General features: G+C 45.8%; 1 long non-coding RNA gene across 1 annotated transcript in view; it reads right to left on the bottom strand.

Moving 5' to 3' along the window:
- Positions 1 to 804: 804 nt before the first annotated feature.
- Positions 805 to 21,195, bottom strand: part of LOC116591911 — a 24,868-nt gene continuing 4,477 nt past the window's right edge. Inside the window, exons 2-3 of the long non-coding RNA XR_004286242.1 lie at positions 18,037 to 18,042; positions 805 to 818 (exon numbers count right to left, since the gene is read on the bottom strand). This is a non-coding gene — a long non-coding RNA (uncharacterized LOC116591911). The remainder of the gene's footprint in view (positions 819 to 18,036; positions 18,043 to 21,195) is intronic.

Here is a 21,195-nt window from a genome sequence, read left to right as displayed (position 1 = left end):
ACGGAGGGTGTCCGTCGGCTGTTTGTGGTGATGCACGAGGCGGAGAAAGGCAGCCGCAGAGTTCTTCACAGCAGCCCCAGGGGGCAGGGAGGCCGGATTCTGGAGTTGGCTCTTGCATGCGCCGGAGGCATTCAGGGACATGGCCCAGGAATCAGAGTGCTGAGAATTACTCACATTATCTTTAAGATACCGCCTCGCGCTGCTCTGCAATTAGGAGGAGCGTTCCCGAAGCCGGTCTCGGTTGGGAGAAAGCTGGATGGCAAAGCAACAGGATAATTAGGCACAACTGAATTAACTAAAGACTAAGTGTCAGCCTCCGCGTTTCATGATACCCAACTCTGGAAGGTCTTTGTTTTTGTTTCATTAAATCATTTTTAAGCAGCACCCAAAACACCAAGAAGACGGCGAGAGAGTGAGCATAAGTGAGGTCAGTGTATACTCCGTTAGCTCTAGCTGGAAAATATTTAATTGGATTAACTCCGTTCAGACAGTGCTCAAGCGGGACTGTTACCTTACGCACAGTTCACACCCAGCAACTCCAGCACGCGTGCACCGCGGCCCTTCTGGCGGGTTCGCTCTCTCTCCCTCACTTTTGCGTCTGACTTGGTGGGTGTGGAAAACACGAGGAGAAGAGATTTTCTGCAAAGACACCTCCGAGGGTGTCTCCACTGCTTTCCAGTGGAGACACGAGCTGGACTGGGAAGGGCGTCAGGGGTCTCTAACCTGTGTGCACCGATACCCCACGTGCACGTGTGCCCGACGGAGAGGCGGTGGGGGCCGAACCTCCGCACTCTGTCCCATTCGCCGGGCTCTGGGCTCTCACACTGCTTCTGCCCGAGGGGAAGGAGTGTTCGGGTCTTGGTGGCACAAGTCAAGGGCTTTGCCTGCTCATTGGCCCCTGTATCTGGGAGCCATGGCCACCCAGAGAAGACACTATTTACTAGTTCCCATGCAGGTGCTCTAAGGGCTAACGGCGGCCACGGGTACCGGCATGTTTCCATCCACTGAATGTTTGCTGAGCGCCTTCCTGGGCAGCCCAGTGGGCCCGCAGGGCTTTTCAGGGATGTTCAGTCAAAATGGGATCCCGTGTTCTCACCTCCCTCCTCACCTCCTCCCTCCCCTGCATTCCTTCCTCCCTTCCTCCCTCCCCTGCAAGTCCATTCTGTTGGAGGGACATCCATCGCGGTCTTCTTTGTATCAGTCCCATGCTGGTTGTTGGGAAATACAGAGTCAGCCCTTTGGGCTCTGAAAAGCCAGCCGAGGCGGAATGGGTGCTGTCATTGAGATGCTGTGTTTGGCAGGAGGCTCAGTAGACCAAGAAACCGGTGTTCTTTGAGAGCTGATGTGAATAAGGACCTGTGGGGGCAGACGGACATTGTCCCGACCTGTCTTCCTTTGGGTCTGCAGAGTGCCTGGGGAGAGTGTTCTGGCTCCCCTGGACCGTTCCTTTGGCCTTAACATATCTTTCATTAGTTTTTGATGTACTGTTCCATGATTTTTCCTGTATGGTGACTAATATAACATAATAAAAAATCTATTTTCTCTTCTTAAAAAAACATATCTTCTGATGACTCTAATTTTTCAGTATGCACCCGTTCATGTACTGTGTGGTAGGATGGTGGCCCGCCCTTCGAGGTGGGGAAGACAGATTCAGCAGAAAAACAAACAAAATTAAAATAATAACACCTCCCCCCCAAGGATGCCTGGTTAAATTTGAGCGTGAGATAAGCCGTAAATATTTTTTTCTTTTAGTATAACGAGGCCCTGTGTAATATTTGGGACATACTCATTCTAAAAATCTTTGCTTTTGTTTATCCACTATTTATTTATTAAGATTTTATTTATTTATTTGACAGACAGAGGTCACAAGTAGGCAGAGAGGCAGGCAGAGAGAAAGGAGGAAGCAGGCTCCCGGGTGAGCAGAGAGCCGGATGCGGGGCTCGATCCCAGGACTCTGAGTTGAAGGCAGTGGCTTAACCCACTGAGCCACCCAGGCACCCCTGTTTATCCATTATTTTAATGAAACTGAGTATCTGGCCCTCTTCTCTGAGGGGCTCAGGAGACATGACTTAAAGTACACAATATTGAAACTTCTAAAATTACAAACGATAGTGCAACTGCAGAGTTTCTGTGGCAGAATGGAGAGGACACAGGCCCTGAGCTTGGATAGACGCGGGTCCCATTCCTGGCTCTGAGCCACCGGTCACCTGACAGGGTGTCCGGGCGCTCGTGCGCGCGTGCTCTCTGGGCACACACTAGGATGGCCTTTCTCCGCCTGCTCTTCGTCGGCTGTGCCCAGTGGAATGGGGGTGACCCCGGTCACTTCCAGGGGGCAGCAGGAAGGGCCAGGACACCCCAGCTCTGTCTCTGCCACGATGACCTGCTGCGCTCCAGGTTCGGATGGCCCCCCGGTCCCCTGTGACACTCTGGAGGAAGGATGACTGTCAGCTCAGAGACGCGCCCCCAGGCCGCCGGCAAATGTGTGTCCCTGTAAGTCGCCGAGACTGGGGATTGTTCTGCACAGCACGATCACGCCTCTCCTGGCCAGTACACGCTGTCTGGCGACCTTGGACGAGCCCCCCGACTTTCCATCACACTTGATGTCTGTATTTGAAAAGATCTGGATAATATAGCCCATCTTTTTCTACACAAGCTTTGCCTGTGGAAGTAATTTCATACTCTCAAGAAGTTGCAAAAATGACCCCGGTGTAGGCTGAGGCCCCAGTAAACAGCACTTACCAGCCCTCCTGGGAAACCCGGGTCTGGTCACCTAAAGCACGAAAGGTTCCCGGTAAGGAAGGGATACTCCTCCAGCCGAAGGGCTGCAAGTTGGTTCTCAGCGACGCCCACGTGGTCCTCCCGGGGAGGCGGGGGCCCTCCGCGTGGGTAGCCAGCCTGCTGCTCGGCCCTGCCACCCCCCCAGGCCTGGTGGGGAAGCATGAGCTGCCGGTGAACCACAGGCTGACAGTTAAACTTTCTTCTTTCCTCAGGGAACCGTTCCAAAGGGTTATGTAAGTTTTCTCTCTTACACACATTCAAAAAAACATGTTAAAACAATACAAAATGTCTACTGTAACCACATGAGAGCTGGAAAAGCAGGCAGGAGCCCTTCCTTCCATTTATCACACGCCCTCCACGGGCCAAGCTCTTGGGCGGAGTCTTTTTAGAAAATTTTGTCCTGGGTCTGGGGCTGCTGATGGCACGTCAGCCCATGGGTGCGTCTGTGGCCAAGTGGGGTTTACAGGCTCCCCTTGGAGTAAGAGGAGCTGTGAAGGTAGGGATGGCCAAGCAGCGTCCCAGCGAGGGCAAGGGCAGAGAGGGCCGGGACACTTCCTATTTCATTGGTACCGACCTCCAGGGAAAACCTCCTGGCCACCACACGTTCATGAAGCATCTGTCCATCTGTGACTCTGCAGACTGTAAAACGAGAGGTCGGATGCTTTCCTTTCCCAGCTGCCTTCTACTTCAGGAGCTCTGTGTTTCCTGGTCCTTGGCCTTTGGGAAAACCCGCCCCATCTCCTCCCACCAAACCAGGTCTCTAACCTTGTACTGAGCCTTGTCAGGAGTTGACTGCCTGCAAAGAGGCCCTTAGAGAGGATTCTGGCTCTCTTAGGGCCTGATGACCTCTTCAGCCCGATCTCACCAGCATTTAAATCATTTCAGTATTTAAGGTTTTTGTTATTTAAAGATAAATCCAGACCCTTGAACAAGAAAGATGGAGTGAAATGGAGACAAAAATCATTTTTCCTGGGAGCCACATGTTTAACGTGACGAGGGAGTCCCTTACGATATTGGTGTACTTTTTATCGACATTTCGGTGCCTGCCATGGATGGATTTTTTGGTCCCCAGGCTCGTGCTGGCGTAGGTTCCCACAGTGCAGAGACCATAGCCTGCTTCTTGGACTAATTTCCATGTATTATATAATTTTTTTTTTTCTGGATACACTTATTTAATGCCATGTCTCGATTCAGAGCTTGGTCTCTGAAGCTGCCAACGATTGCTTGTTCTGCTCCTGGATTCGTTTCAAGTTGCTCAGAGCAGGAATTTCTGAGGCTGCGAGAGGATTCCGACACAGGTAGCGGGGAGTGAGCACGGAACCAGCGGGGACCGGAAACAAACCGCCTCTGGGAAACTGGTCTGGTATTTAATGCAATCCTCCGAGTGATCCGATGGGCTGGGGCGTCCGCAGAGACGGGCTGGTGGAGGGTGAAGTTGTTCCATCTTGGGCTGGTACGCTTGAATGTGCTTGCACAGCCCCTCCCCCACCCGATCCTGGCACGTTTTCACGGCAGCCCCTCACTTGCCGAATGGCATTTTCTTCCTGTCTTAGTCAGCTCGGGCTGTTATAACAAAATACTGTAGACCTTGGGGCTTGGGGGCGGGGGGTGGGAAGCACATTTAGTTCTGGAGGCTAGGAAGTCCAAGGTCAAGATGCTGGCAGATTTGATGTCCGGTGAATTTTCCTCCTGCGTGGCAGGGGGCTCCCTTCTTGCCCTGTTCTCACAGGATGGAGAGAGAGAGCGCCCATCTTTTCATCTCCTTTAGAAGGACGCCCATCCCATCATGGGGACCGCACCATCATCACCTCTTCTAAACCTCATCATCTCGCCAAGGACCTGCCCTCCACGTACCATCACATGGGGGATTAGGGCTTCAACATAGGGATCGGGGTGGGGTGGGGTTCACATTCAGTTCATTGGATTTCCCCCTCTCCTCCCACGTTCCCTGAGCACTGACTCGATGCCTGCCAGGAGGCGGAGGCTCCACACGTTGGGAAGACCTGACCCCTGCCCTCCTGATACATTCGTTCTCACGCTCGAGGAGGGGCAGACGGTAAGCTGGTGGTGGTGCATTGGGGCAGTGAGGGCTGAGCTGGAGGTGTGTGCTGACGGCTGGTGGTCCATCTCGGAGGCATGGAGTGAACTCTCGGGCTCTCTAGAAAGCTGAGAAGTTAAGGGGGGTGGGGCTCAGCAACACGGTAGTGGCGTGCAGGTGCACAGTGTGTCCAGGGAAGGAAGACCGGCCTGTGCTGTGTTCTGGGGAAGTGGCAGCAGATGGACCAGGATGGAATTAGGTGTGGTTTGCACGTGGTGATCCTTGAATGCTGAACCAGATCTGGTAGGCAAGGTGGTAGCTGGCTGGTTTTTTTCTTCATACTATGTTCTGTATGTGTAGGAGTTGTATCTTAGGTTGAGTGCCTTGGTGTGTTGGGCCGCTGGAGAGGGGACCAGGTCCTTGCTGCTAGGCAAGGAAGTTGGCAAGGCATTGCTGGAGATGAACAGGACATGCAGGGCTCTTCCCCCACGCCCCCACCAGATAAGGCTTTAGTAGATGCAGCCTCTGACTAGATCTTCAGGAGAGATGCACTCCTTGGCTGTAGCGCAGACAACTTGAGTGGCCATTCAGATCCATCCAGGCCCATTCTGTTATGTGGGCATCTTTAACATATTTCCAGTGCCCAGGGTGCTTATGCTTGCACGTGTTATGTGGAAGGAAAAGATACTTCTGTCTTGTTTTAGTCGCTTTTATCCTGGGGTATTGTTGGAGCAGCTGACCTCATATCCCAGATAATCTCTCGGCTGGTTGGCACTGCCCTTCACAGCCAGCCTTTCCCTGGGGTCCTCTCTGAGACTTCTGTCCATCTCCATCAAATCAGCCTCCTCTGGTTGCCCATGTACCTCCCTACCCCTCTAACCATCCACCCACCGTCGGTCAAGCTTACAAGGCCCAGCTCAGACCATGTCTTCTTTCAGGAGGCAAATTCCAGCGGTGTGATGTGGCCGGTTACCTGGCCTGTCCAAGCTTGAGTTTTCCCATCGTGTAACATGAATGACAATAGTATGGTATTTTAGGCGCTGGATGAGTTATCTGGCAGGTATTCACACATTGCATTTCATCCCTATAGCAGCTCCATGGCTTGGGTCTTATTATTACGCCCATTTCACAGATGAGGTAACTGAAGCACAGAGAGGGAAAGGAGAAAATAGCTATACCAAGGTACGGAGAGAAAAAAAGAGGTGAGGAATAAAAAAGCACGAGACATTAGAGAAATGGCAAAAATGCCTAATAGTTCTATGATTTTCATCTGAGAAGAAAAAGAGAGGGGATGGGGAACAGCAATATTTGAAGTTACAGCAGTTACACACTTGCCAAAAAGTGATGAAAGATACCACACTGCAGATGCAAGAATGACTGGGGACGCCACAGAAGACACACACGATGAAGGCTCCGCTGAAGCAAGTCAAAGTGCTGAGAAACAATGCCGAAGAGAAAGGTCCGGGGAAGGCGGAGGCGCAAAGCACATTCCCTTCAAAGAAGCAACACCATGATTTAACAATTTCATAAGATTTTTTAAAAAAGATTTTACTTATTTATTTGACAGAGAGACACAGTGAGAGAGGGAACACAAAGAGGGGGCGTGGGAGAGGGAGAAGCAGGCTTCCTGCCAAGCAGGGAACCTGATGTCGGGCTCCATCCCAGGACCCCAGGATCATGACCTGAGCCGAAGGCAGCCCTTCGCAACTGAGTCACCCAGGTGCTCCTGATAATTTAGTAAGATTTAATAACAGAGTTACTTTCAGAATTAAATATGGAGGTGGGCCTTCCTTGTAGATGATAAAATGCTACATGCCTATTTACATTGTGCAATTATACAAAATAATGCACAATACAGTAATAATCCCTGTTTCTTTCCCAAAGTCTGATTCACATCCTGTATTGCTTTAAAGATTTTGACATCTGACTTTTACTTCTGACTATGAGGGAGTCAGGTGTCTGAATTTAGATAAAATATGTGCAACTACTTTTTCCAATGGTAGCCGTCAGTAAGTACAGGACTGCAATCCTAGGAGAAGGGGAGCATGTGGAATGAGCCCAGTGATTGCCCTCCCTTTCTGCACGGAGGGGATTTGGGGTCATTGTGCAGAGAGGGAGAATCTAAAAGGTATGGTACCATTTAGAGTCTCCCAGGTGGTACCCAGGTGATCTTCCTAAGTTGAGAGAGAGAAAATTGATTTGGGGGAGGTAGATAGAATCTGGGAGAAAGAGACCGGAGAGGAAGGAGTTACACAGAGAAGGACCTCCAGAAATAGTACAGGCATTCCGTGAGTATTTGGCTAACTGCTGTTCTGCACTTACATAAGGCTAAGCACCATGAGGCTGGGCTAAGAATGGCTTCCAGAAAAAGGACAATTACTAGGGAGCTGTAAGATGAAAAGTCCCCAGATCTTACACAGGATCAGGAATGATCCAAGATCCTATCAGCCAGAGGAAAGAGACCTCATTGGATAGAAGTGCCATTTCATAAAGAACCAGAAGGGTCTTGCTGTTGGATTGAAACTAAACTAGTCTTTGACAAAAGGGATATTGTACATGACCTTAAAATGCTTCAGAACAAGTCTCAAAAGGACCAAGGTGATTGGAAAGAAACTTAACTGGCTGCTGTTCTTTATGGGAAGACAACAAAATCCAACATATGAGAACATGAAATTCACAGTTTGAGCCTCTCATCAAAATTGACTAGATGTGCCAACAAGCAGGAAAATATGGCCCATAAGCAGGAGAAAAGTCAAGCAATAGAAGCAGATCCAGAAGTGACAAAGATGATGACATTAGTATAAAAGGACATTGAAACGGCCATTATAAACGTGGGCAGTATGTTTCAGGATGTGAAAGGAAATGGGAATGTAGTGGCAAGAAAAAGGAATATATATATATCTCAAATGAAAGTTCCAGATATGGGAAATGCAATATTGGGCATAAAAAATTCACCAGATAGAATTAACAGGAGATAAAACATGACGGGGGAAAAAAGATCAGTATGCTTGAATTTGTAGCAACAGAAGCCATCCCAAATAAGGACTGGAAGAAAAACAGAGTATCAGTGACCTGTGGGAAGGTATCAGCTGGTTTAGCATATACATAATTAAATTCCTAGGAGGAGGAGAAAAGGGAGCAGAAAAACATTTGAGGTAATAATGGTTAAAAATTGTCAGCTTTGATTAAAACTATAAACCCATTAGAGGCAAGGATCTTTACAAACCCAACCAGGATAAACACACACACACAAACTCACACACACACAAACATCATAATCAAACTACTAAAACATCTTAGGGAACCTGGGTGGCTCAGTGGGTTAAAGCCTCTGCCTTCGGCTCAGGTCATGATCCCAGGGTCCTGGGATCGAGCCCAGCATCCAGCTCCCTGCTCAGCGGGGAGCCTGCTTCTCCTTCTGCCTCTGTCTCTCTGTGTCTCTATCTTTCATGAATAAATAAAATCTTCAAAAGAAAACATCTTAAAAGCAGTTGAAGAATTAGGGCACTTTACATATCAAGGAACAATGTAACAATATTGAAGACTTCTTATCAAAAATTATGCAAGCTAGGGACAATGGAACATCATCTTTAAAGTGCTGAAAGAAATGCCAGCAAAATACTGTTAACTCAGAACTGCACATCCAAAGAAAATAAATCTCAAAAACGAACATGAAATAGGCACCTCTGCAGAAAAACAAAACTTGTGTGAGTTTGCTGTAAGTAGACTTGCTGTATAAGAAATGTTGAAAGGAGTTCTTCAAGCAGAAGGATGGTGATACTAGATAGAAACTTAGAGACCAAGCAATGGGGAATGGTGGGAGTGGTAAATATGTGAGAAGGTATAAAAATTTTCTTCCAGCCTTTTAATTTCTTGATGCACTACGTAATTACTTAGCTACTTGCTATGATTCACCCATGAGGCCACCTGAATTGGAATTTTTGTGGGAAAGTATGTTATTATAAATCTAACTCAGTGATAGACATAGAGCTATGCAGTTGTCTGTTTTTTTAAAAGTCAGTTTTGATTGTTTGCGTGTTCCAAAAATGTGTCCACTTCATCCAGGTTGTAAAATATTCGGCCTAAACTTGTTAATTGTGTTGTTATTTTTTTTAAAGATTTTATATATTTGTTTGACAGAGAGAGATACAGTGAGAGAGGGAACACAAGCAGGGGGAGTGGGAGAGGGAGGAGCAGGCTTCCTGCTGAGCGGGAGGCCTGATGTGGGGCTGGATCCCAGGACCCTAGAATCATGACCTGAACCGGAGGCAGCGGCTTAACGACTGAGCCACCCAGGCGCCCCTTGTCAAATGTTTATTAATTGTATTGATCTTTTCAAAGAATTGGCTTTTGGTTACATGGATTTCCTGTTGTTGTTATTGTTATTGTTGTTTTTTTATTCCTATTTCATTTATTTCTGCTTTCTATTTTCTTATTTTCTTCTTTCTACTTACTTTGGTTTCCGTTTGCTTTTCCCCCTCTAGCTCAAAGTGCTGATTGATTTAAGTCCTTTCCTCTTCTCTAATGTGAACATTTAAAGCGGGAACGTCCCTGGGTCAGTGCTTTTGCTGTACTTCAGGCTTAGGCTTTATAACGCGTTGTGGTTAATAGTTTCACTTGGTTCTAAATATTTTTTAATTGTCCCTGTGGATTTTTTTTTTTTTTTTGGTCCTCTGGGTTACTTAAAACTGTAGATTATATTTAAAATTCTGACATTTTGAGGATTTTAAAGATTTCTTCCTGTTATTGATGTATAATATAATCTCATTTAGATCAGAAAATATATTCTGTACATTTTCCTTCCTTTTTTTTTAATAGAATGAGGTTTGCTTTATGACCCTGGATATAGTCTGTCATGCCAAATATTGTGTGTACCTCATGAGAATATGTTTCCACAGATTTGGGGTAGAGTGTCCTATAAATGTTAGGTCAAGTTGGTCAATAGTGTTCTTCATGTCTTCTCTATCCCTATTAATTTTCTGTATACTCTTTCCATCAATACTGAGAAAAGAATGTTGAAATATTCAACAAGTTATAAATCTCTTTCTCTTCCCAATACTTTCAAGTTTTGCTTCATTTCTGTTAGAGTTTTGCTAAGTTTTGAATAAGGATAATGTTGGAATAAGGATAATGTTAGCAAAACTTAGTTTTGCTAAGTTTTGAATAAGGATAATTTAAGCTGGCTGAGCTTAAGACTTAAGATAGAGCTACCAGAATCAGGGTAGCATAGTAGTGTGTGTGAGGACAGACATACAGATCAACAGAACAGAATAGAGAAATGGGCCAGGCATAAGCAGCCAACTGAGATTTGATAAAATACCAATGTTCAATGGGGAACGGGATGACTTTTCAGCAAGTAGTGCTCAAACAGCTGATACCCACATGGGAAAATATGAAACTTGATCTTGTCCCATGACATACTAAAAAAGGTTAACTCCAGGTGGAGGACAGACTTACTCCTAAAATCTGAAAGAATAAAACTTCTAGAAGAAAACATTGGAAAAATCTTTTTACCTCAGGGTAGACAAAATTTTCTTTGATAGAACACATATGCACAAATCAATAACCTTGTGTGTCATCCATACTCAAACAAATGACAGAAATTTGGGGGGCGCCTGGATGCCTCAGTGGGTTAAGCCTCTGCCTTCGGCTCATGTCATGGTCCCAGGGTCCTGGGATTGAGTCCCACATCAGGCTCTCTGCTCAGCGGGGAGCCTGCTTCCTCCTCTCTCTGCTTACCTTTCTACTTGTGATCTCTGTCTGTCAAATAAATAAATAAAATCTTAAAAAAAAAAAAGAAATTAATTTGGACTTCATCTGAAGCATGAACTTTCTCCTTAGGGTACACTATAAAGAAAATGAAAAGGTAAGACCAAGAATGGGAGAAAATACTTACCTTACATGTCTTATAAAACCCTGTATCTAGAATATATAAAGAACTTTAAAAGCTGAATAATATGGAGGCAAATACCATTAATGTTGGAGAAGCTTATTTGGAAATTTAAAATGGGCTTATTTTGGCCCGGCTAGCTCAGAGCATGAGACTCTTAAAATGGGCTTATTTTGTTGTATTTAAATTACATTTTTAACCCCCAGAGTGGATGCAGGTATTTCTTTTGATAGTTCTACTTCCACACAAGATAGAGTCCTGGGGACTTGACTTATCCACATGCCTGAAACAACCATAAAACTACAAAATAAAAGCAAGATAAGAGATGTACAGCAATAGTTTTCAAGGCACTGGGTGCCAGGCAACAGAGGACACGGATCCCTAAAAATGGGAAACAATCGAGGGAAGCCTAGGATTGCTCCAGCTTACTTATGCTTTGACTGTGGTGCAAGGAAAGGGAACCCAGATGGAGCCTGGTTGGCTTGCTGTGTTGAGGACAAAGATCTGAGAGTCTGGGAAGACCAACGTGGTTGAGGTTAGAAGGCCAGAATAGTGGAGTGCATAGAACCAAACAGAGTGAATCCAGAGAACTGTAGAAGTACATTCGTGGAATTCTCAGGAGGGTCTTGCCACACAAGTGGAGACTGAGCAATGGTCTAGGCCCACCTAAAAAGTCATAGAAACCATTTCTGAAAAATCAATTTTTTCCAAGTCATTTGCTATCATCCTTAAGTTATGTGAAGAAAACCCACAAATATTTATAGAAACAAAAGCAATCCAGCATCCAACAAGGCAAAATTCACAATGTCTTGTATCTAGTCACAAATTACCACACATGCCAAGAAGCAGGAATATATGACCCAGGCAAAATTGACCTACACCTGACACAGATGTTGCATTTAGCAGACAGAGGCATCGATCGACATGGTCAATACAACTGTATTCTGTATGTTAAAAAAAAAAAAAAAAGTTAGGTAGAGACACAGTACATACAGAAATGATCCAAATTCAATTTGTAGACACAGATATTGTGCCGCATGAGATGAAAAATCTGCTAGATTGTATTAGTGGGAGATTAGACACTGCGGAAAAAAAGATTAAGGAACTTGAAGACATAACAATAGAAGTGATCCAAAAGAAAGTACTCAGAGAAAAAAGAATTAAAAAAACAGAGCCTCAGTAATCTGTGGGAAAACTTTGAGTGGCCAAATATAAGAGGAATGGAATGAGAATGCCTGAAAATGGGGGAAGGAGAGGGGTCAGAGGACCCATACCCAGAAATAATGGCCAAATTTCTAAATTCTGTGAAAACTGTTAACCTACAGATCCAAGAAGCTCAATGAGCCTTAAAAACAAGAAAATATGATGAAAACCACATCATAATCAAGATACCTCATAATCCAGTTGGTCAAAGGCAACAGAGAATATTACAAGGAACCCCAACAGAAAGACACATTGTATACGAAGGATGACAGCGTACTCCTCACTGCGAATGAGAAGAGCAGCATCTTTAAAGTGCAGAAAGACAGTGTTCTCGACCTAGCATCCTCTACCTAGAGAAAGCATTTTTCAAATGTGAGGGAGATTTCAGACATACAAAATCCAGAAGAATTTATCATCAGCAGGAAATGGACAAGAAAGTCCTCTAAGAAGAAGGAGAATGATACAGGCTGAAATAGGGGGCCACGCAGGGAAGGGGGAAGAGCCCCCCAAAAAGCAAAAGAAGTTATTTTCTTGCTATTTCCATCTCTTTAGGAGAGCGCTGGCTGTTTGAGCAAAAATTGTCACAATGTGTTTTCGGGTTTCTGACAGTGTATAAGTTAAATGTATGGAAGAGTTGCAGCAAGATTAGCTTGGGAGAAATGGAAGTAACATTCTTCTGTGTGAAATGGCGTAATACTGCTTGAAGGTGATAATATAATATAAAAAAGGTGTATACCGCATACCCCCAAACAACCATCAACCTAAAAGAGCAAAGACATGTAGTGAAGCAGCCAGGAAATGAGGATAAAGTAGAATTCTCTGTATGAATCTCCATAAAAGACCGATCGAATGCAAAATGATAAATGTAATGTACGCTTGTTGCCTGGGGCTGTTTTCGCAAGGGGAGAAGATTAGTTAATGGAAAGTGGGTCTGGGAAGCTCTTCAGGGTGATAGAAATGTTCTATACCTGGTTACCTGAGCATATACTCTTGTCCGAACTCGTTTGGATACTTAAAAGGAGTCCGTGTTCTTGTACACAATCGATCCCTTTAATCCCCAAAGTGTATCACAGAGCTTTTTCATGTCATCATCACGGCCATCCCTGTCCCCACCACCGTCACCACCATGACATTGACTGGAGTAACACCTATTCAATACTCATTATGTGCCAGGAACGCTGTTAATTGATTTGTGTGTGTTGGGTCTTTTCAGTTGTCATTGTGTAACCGCACGGGTCATGTGCTTTTATTATCCTCAATTTACTGATGAAGAAACGTGGGTGTACAGAATTTCAAGCCTGGATTTAATTTCTGGCAGTCCAACTCAAGAGGCCAGTTGAAGAATATCCCTACGGCTTTGTCTTCCCCCTTCTCCACATGAATGACAGCTACGTTTCCACGGGAAAGTGGGTCATATGGCTGGAACCACTATAGAAATGCAAATTTCCCTGCTTGTCATTGTAATTCTCCCCTAACCTGGCAGCTGCAGAACTCTTTGGGTTTGTACTCTCAGCTGAAGAGCAGTGATAAATGAAAGTCACAGGGACCGTCCCAAAGTCCTTCATGGAGCCCGTACCACCCAAGTGCAAGCGAGGGTTTAGCTGACGTGGTCCTGGGCCCCCGAGAGAAAAGCACGAAGGGTTATCTTTGAAATGAGGAGGAAGATCAGTGTCTTCTTTAGTCAGTCAAAAGCACTTAGGGACTGTATATACAATAAGATCTCAGTTACGCAGAAACATCTTAAGTATAAGCACACACATAAACTCAGAGTTACATATCCACAGGAAAAAAAGGACTGGAAAGAAAGGCACCAATTGATAAAGCTATTATTTTTATGAGTGGGGATTGTGTGTGCCTTATACGTATACCCTTTCTTCTTTGTGCTTATCTGTGTTTTTCATATTTTCTCTAGAATCATGTGTTGCTTGTGTAACCAGAAAAGCATTGAGTTTTTTAAAGAGATGGAAAGTGCTTTTAAAATGAAGAACCCAAGCACTGAGCATTCAGGCTCCCAGCCCTGAGATGTGGGGCTTACGGGGATGAGCGCACAGAGCTGTGGAATGTCCGTCACAGTCTTTCCAAAGCCGCTGCTGGACCCTGGCCCAGGTTGGGGGGTGGGGGGCTCCGTGGTCTTCTGATAGGACCCTTCAGGAGTCGGGGACTACATATTTAGAGAAATCACGACTTTCCCCATAAAATGAAAGGACTGGCTACATGCAGGCCAGAAGTTTTACCCATCACTGGCCGGGGGAAGCCCCAGGAGGCCAGATGTGAGAACACTGTCCAGCCGCTGTAGCACAAGCTGTTGTGTTTTCTCTGTTCATTTCCTCTTCCGTTCTGCTCTTTTGGCTTTTGGTTATTAAATGAGAAGGTATTTGTCCTTCATGTAATTTCCCTGTTCCTCCCACTGCATGCCACTTTCTCCTTTGGAGAGCTCACTAAGTGTAGGAAGCAGAGGAGCGTCTGGGGGCCTCAGTCGTTAAGCTCACGTTATGGTCCCAGGATCCTGGGACCCCGCATCAGGCTCTTTGCTTGGCAGGAAGCCTGCGTCTCCCTCTCCCATTCCTGCTTGTGTTCCCTCTCTCGCTGTGTCTCTCTCTGTCAAACAAATAAAATCTTTAAATATATATGTATATATATGAAGCGGACTGCAGGGGAAGGAGCAGAGCAACGGCCGAGAGCAACCCTTTGCATCCGGCTCTGCCACGCTTCTATCCTCGACCGTGAACACTTTTGTAAACTCCCTGTGCCTTGGTTTCTTTTCAATTAATTTTTTTCTTTATTAAAATACAAAAATCACACAAAAGATCATGTATGCGATGTATTTAGGTTATAAAGCAGAATGATAAACAACCCGTGAAACCAAAAATATGCATCTCACTGTTCTTTCCCTGCCTCTCTCCGAGATAAGCAGCTACCTTAAATCCGTTTCTTATACTCTTACTTAAGAAAAAAGATCTCACGTGTGTCTTTATGCCTGACTAGATATTGTTTCATTTTATTGGCTTCAGACTCAGAATGTTCTGTTGCAGTGTGGAGCTGTAGTTCCTTTACCTTTGTTGCTACATCATATTCCATTGTGGGGTGTTTGGGTTTGTTTCTTTTATGAATATACCCTGGAGTGGTGTGGCTGGCTGATTAAATATGTTATTGTTCAACTTTGCAAATAATGCCACATTGTTTTCCAAAGTGTTTGTGTCCATTCACACTGTGTTCATCTGTGTACTCTCTAACATTGGGTGTAGTCAGACCTAATTGTTTGCAATAAAGAGCAAAATAATAGCTTATTGATGACCTTAATTTGTGTTTTCCTGATTACTAAAGAGATTAATCCAACTTTCATAGATGTATTAGAATTTGTGCTTCTTCTGTAGAACGCCGCCTATTTGTGTATTTTTAAAATTTAATTTATTCCCTTTGTTTTTCATTTAAAAAAATTTTTTTTGAAGTATTTATTTACTTGAGAGAGGGAGAGAGAGCACAGAGGGAGAGGGGAGGGAGAGGCAGGCTCCCCGCGGAGCAGAAAGCCTGCCTGATGCGGGGCTGGATCCCAGGACCCTGAGATCACAACCTGAGTCGATGGCAGATGCTTAAGCAACTGAGCCCCTCGGTGCCCTGATTTATCCCCTTTTGATTTGGAGTTCCCTATATATTTTGGGCACTAATTATTTATTTTTTGTATGTGTTTCAAACACTATATCCCAGTTTGTGGCTTCTCTTTTCACTGTTTTGTGGTGGGTTTTGGCGAACCTGTTATTAATTGAGATAACTTAAAATGCGCTAATATTTTATATTATGTTTAACACTTTTTGGTGTCTTAATACTTTCCTACACCAAGATAAAAATATATTGTCTTATATGTTCTGGTATAATTTTTTGTTTTGTTTTCACATTTGAAACTTTAATTCATTTAGAACTGACTTTTGTTAATGGTTTGAGATAGCGATCTAATTTTACCTTCCTCCATATAAATAACTATTGAAAACAGAGCCATTTGCTAAATAGTGCCTCCTCTCTTCCCAGATCTTCAGAGTGGCCTCTTGTCGTATGTTAAAGTTCCACGTGTGGGTGGATTTACTTTGAGGCTTTTTATTCTGTTCCAGTGGCCATTTTGTCAGTCATCGCAGCAATATCCCACTAATTTGCCCGAACGTTACGAATAAACCTTCATATTAGGATACATCTCTAACTTACTCTTCTTTAGGAGTGCCTTAAATATTCTTGACCCTTTACCTTCCCATAAATATTTTATAATCCGCTTGCGAATCCATGAAAAAAACCCAGTTACAATTTAAAAAACTTTTTTTTTTTTAGTAATTTGAGCTGTAACTCTCCTTTTGGGAGAGATTGCTCTCTCTGTGATATTAAGTGCACCTATCCATGAACATGGGCTATCTCTCCATTTACTTGGGCATTCCTTAATGCATTTTTAATAGAGTTCAATGACGCTAGAGTTCAGTGAAGATTAAAGTAAACAGACCTTACCCATTTCTAATTAGATTTGTTTCTGGATACCTTTGATTTTGGTTGCTACCATAAGAGTTGTTCTTTTTACTAACTGGCTCCAAGTATTTGCTGATGGTGTATAGAAATGCAATGTATATTCCTATGTAGCCAGCCCTTTGCTCAACTTATTAGTCTAATAGTATTTATGTAGATTCTTTTGAGATTTCATGTAACATTTGTCTCATTTTCTTTATTTTAAAATAGATATAATAGTTCACCTCTGATGAGTTATAAGGGAGTTATACATGAGTAGTATGAGCCATACATATTGTCATTATAATTATTATTTTAAAGTAATGGCTTTATTTATTTATTTTTTTGATGAAAGTTTTACACACCATTACAAAAACTAAAGCAATACAGAGAAGTATGAATAGGAAACCAGCAAATCCCCCAAGGCCCACAAACAAGTAGGGCTAACACTTGGTGAACATCACGCCAGGCTTCTCTATAGGAATAAATAGAAAAATAGGTGAACATATAGATTGACAAGATGATATTATTCCCCAAAAAGTAGCATCATATTTTGCACGATTAAAAATACAGAATTTTAATTTTACTTGAGCTTAAGAAAAGTAGTATGGTGGAATAGCTGAACCGTGGATGAACCCCCTCATCACGAGAGATAGCAGTCTTTGAAGACCCTCCTTAGGTTACTGAGAAATATTTAAAAGTCACTGAGCAGTCCTGAGGTCTTACGGTTTCGCGGCAGGTCTTGACTCCTCACCTACACGGGATGGGTGAGTGGCTCTGTCACGCCACTGCATTGCCCCTTTCTCCACCGGTTTTTGTTGCTGGTGTGAGTTCTTCAAGAACAGACAGAGGTGTGAAAGGTGTAGGGGGAGTAGCACCTGCAGAAGAAAAGAGCATGTGCAGTGTCAGCGTCTAGGGCTGACCTTGCAACCCCCCTGCTGGTCCTGAGGAGCCCCAGGGCAAGGGTTCCCTTTAGAGCCCCCCTTCCATTCTGTTTATCCCACATGATAGGGCAGCTGGGTCCAGCCTTTCTAGGTGTATGATGTGTGTGAATGTGTCGTTTTCCCATTTACTGGGGGCAACTTGGTCTTCCTCTTTCTGAGCTGTACTTTGAAGACGGCCTGTCACTGGTGGGCAGACTCCCCGTGGTCTGCGGGAGGGAACAGTCAGCGAAGGGGTGTCTGCCTAGGCTGAGAGCCCCAGCTCTGTCATCGTTGAGTGTTATGTCCCAGGGCCCAATCAGGCCCTCCGAGGGCATGCTTCTCCCTCCCGCAGGCATCAGGTTGCTGTTCCAATGGAGCACGGTGCCCTGGTAGGGTTTCTGGATAAAATACAAGATGCCCAGTTATATATAAATTTCAGATAAACAACTGATAATAGTTGAAGATAAGTATATCCCAAAGAGGACATCTTGGCACATTTTTATGTGCTAAATCTGGCAGCCTGGAAAAAGCGTTTTCTCTCTGCTGAGCTCCCTCTGGAACACGCAGGGACTTCTGCTCTTGAGTTGAACTTCAGTTTTGCCGGTCTGTCCAAGCCCACTGCCCCTTGTGGAGCTTTGTGAGAATTCTCAGTATGAATTTCTTTCCTCCGAAGATCTTCTAGGGGTTGAGGGTGTGGTTAGGAATTGCACATCTTGGTGCCAAACCAGGACCTCCTGCTTCTCGCTTCGCTGTCCTTTTTGATGTTTATGGTGTTGAGTGGTCATTGGGGATGCATTTTGTCTTCTGACTTTTCCTTTTCACCCTGTTGGATATCAGAGAAGAGTGTATCTGTGACTCTTTTTCACTCTGCGGTCTTCATCCAGAAGCATGCCATTTATCAATCTGTCTGTCCATTCGTCCATCCATCCTTTTATTGTCAGTGTAGTGGACGCACAATGTTACATCAGTTTCAGCTGCACCACATGGTGATTTGGTGATTCGACACTTTACGGTGTGCTCACCACAGGCGTAGCTCCCATCTGTCACCGTGCAACGCTGTGACAGTACCACTGGCTATGTTCCCAGTGTGGTGCCTTTTGTCCCCTTGACTTACTCATTCCATAACCCAGAGCTGATTTCTCCCACTCCCCTTTACCCGTTTTGCCCACCCCCCCACCCCCTCCCTCTGACAACCACCAGTCTCTCTGTAGTCACGGGTCTGCTTCTGCTTTGTTGGTTCATTTCTCTTGTCTTTTTAGATCTCACATACGAGTGAAATCACACCATGTTTGTCTGACTTACTTCCCTGAGCATAATACCCTGTAGGTCCACCCATGTTGTGGCAAATAGCAGATCTCGTCTGTTCGATGGCTCAGCAATACCCCGTTGTACAGACGGACCGCCTGCCCTTTATCCACTCACCCATCGGAGGACCCCTGGACGGCTTCCAGATCTTGGCCGCTGTAGACATCGCTGCAGTCGACACAGGAGTGCTTGTATCTTTTCAGATCAGTGTTTTTGTGTTCTTTGGGCAAATACCCAGCAGTGGAATTACCGGATCATGTGGTATTTCTATTTTTAACTTTTTAAGGACCCTCCGTAGTGTTCCCCCCGGTGGCCGCAGCAGTTTGTGTCCCCACCAACAGTGGAATCTGTGCACTTTAATTGTGGGTTTACGGATCGAATACTCAGTGAGCGCCAGCCGGCGTTCCCCAGAGAGATAGGAGAGACGATGCGGGGATTCTTGGTCATTGTGACAAGGCCGTCACAGACGCTGCAAAGGGTGCTTGCCTTTTACACTTTCTTTTGGTTCTCCACCTGGGTTCTTATCTCCCCGTTAGACTGACAGTTCCTTCGGGGCAGGAATGGGGGGCGTGGGGCCCCTCCATCCTCGCCGGAAGGGGTCACAGATGTGTGATGCACAGATGGCCGAAGGAAATCAGGACAGGCAGAGCTGCAGGAGCTGGGGAAGAGGAGGGGACTCCGGGCCTAGAAGAGCTGGGGGGGACAAGGACATTCAAGCCCTGGTTCCTCCAGCTGCCCGTGCAGGCTGGGCATACAAGGATGGAGCTGCTCACGGGTGGAACGTGCTGGCACGAACCTCCTCCTGGGCTGTAGATCTAGAAACAAACTATCAATGCAAAGATAAAGATAGGGAATATTTAGCAGGCAATGGGGGGGTTTAGGGATCAGTGAGACCCTTAACTCAGGGCAATTAGTTATCAGGGATGTGGAGAGAGAGAAAGCAAACCTGTTGGGTCACGGGGTCTGATGGGGACACGGGAGGCCAGAGAGGTCAAGGCAGTGCCAGGCAGAGGAGATGCTGGCATCATGCTTCCTGGGTTGGAAGGAGATTGCCCAAGGAGGGGGTTAGGGAGGGAGGCCAGGGGCATTCCGGTTGCAGAAGGGGGCAAGGCACAGAGTGTGAAGGGCAGAGGCCAGTCCCAGAGCTGTCAAGGGGCCCCCGAGGGAGCAGGGGAGATAGGTGAGGCTCCAGGCAGAGGGGACCTGTGCACCGTGCTAAGGGCTGGACCACAGTCAGTGTGGGGTCCCCGACAGGCTGGAGCAGAGCTAGCGGGATCCCCAGGCCGCCTCCCTCGAAGAGTGTGAACAGATTTGCCTGAAATCCCCAAGCTTGCGCCATCCTCCCACTAATTACTAGACATGCAGGAAAAATAGAGCACCTCCGGAGCGAAGTTCCCAAGCAGTGGGAACAGCTGTCACCCCATGTGCTTTTGGAGGTTGAACGGGGAGGAGAAGGGAGGTCAGCTGTTTCTGGAACATCTTATCCACTTATCTTGGCCACACTGTCTGTGACCTTTCTGCTTCGGTGACTCAGTGGGTATGAGCGGCTTGTCTGTTTTCAGGCATTCACGTCACCCTTTCTGTTCTGGGTAACCCCAGAATCATCCAGAAATCATAACTCTTCCCCTCTACTTCCAGCTAACTGGAAACACGTTTCCAGAATCCTCTTTCTGTATATACAGAAGGTGGCATGATCTCCTCCAAAGATATGCTCCAAAAAGCAAGCTTGTGAGCCTTACCCCCTCCACTGGGTGAGGTCTACTCCAGGAAGCCACGTGGGGACACATCAGGGCCTGTCACATGGGGCTCTAAAGGAGTATTGTTGAATAATTTGGGACATGTTTGGGGCAGGTGTGTGCACCAGGTTGACAAGAATTCAGTGTGGACCTTCTGCCCTGGGCACTGTGCCGAGAGAATGCCCAGTCAGTACACAGAGGGGAGAGCCCCACACGTGTCCCTGTGTCCACGTTGAGGGGGGCCAGCACACTTTCTCGGTAAGCCCCACATGTGTCCCTGTGTCCACGTTGTGGGGGGGCGGCACACTTTCTCTGTAAGGACCGGCTAGATGGTACACATCTTTGGCTCTGCGGCTCTTAGTCACCTCGGGCTGCTGTAACAGATGACTGCAGACTGGGTAGCTTATCAACAACAGAGTTTGCTCATAGCTCTGGAGGCTAGAAGTCTGAGATCAAGGTCCTGGCAGATTCAGTGTCTGGTAAGAACCCACTTTCTGGTTCGTAGGTAGCTGTCTTTTTGCTGTGTCCTTGCGTGGCAGAGGGGTAAAGGAGCCCTCTGGGGTCTTTTATAAGGACAGCAATCCCAATCAGGAGGGTTCTGCCCTCCCAAGGGCCCCACCATCCAAATACCATTCACTCTGGGTGTTAGGATTTCAATGTATGAATTCGGGTGGGGGCACAAACATTCAGATCAAGGCGCTGTCACAAATCAACATTTCAGCAGCACCGATAGAATGTTACAACAGTCATAGGCAGTATGTCAAGAAATGGGTGTGACAGTGTGGCAATAAAACTTTATTTACAAAACCAGGCATCGGGTTGGATTTGGTCCTTGGGCTGTAG

This window comes from Mustela erminea, chromosome 5 (assembly GCF_009829155.1).
Source record: "Mustela erminea isolate mMusErm1 chromosome 5, mMusErm1.Pri, whole genome shotgun sequence".
NCBI lineage: Eukaryota > Metazoa > Chordata > Mammalia > Carnivora > Mustelidae > Mustela > Mustela erminea.
The sequence above is the reverse complement of the archived record's forward strand: the minus strand, read 5'-3'. Positions and strand labels throughout refer to the sequence as shown.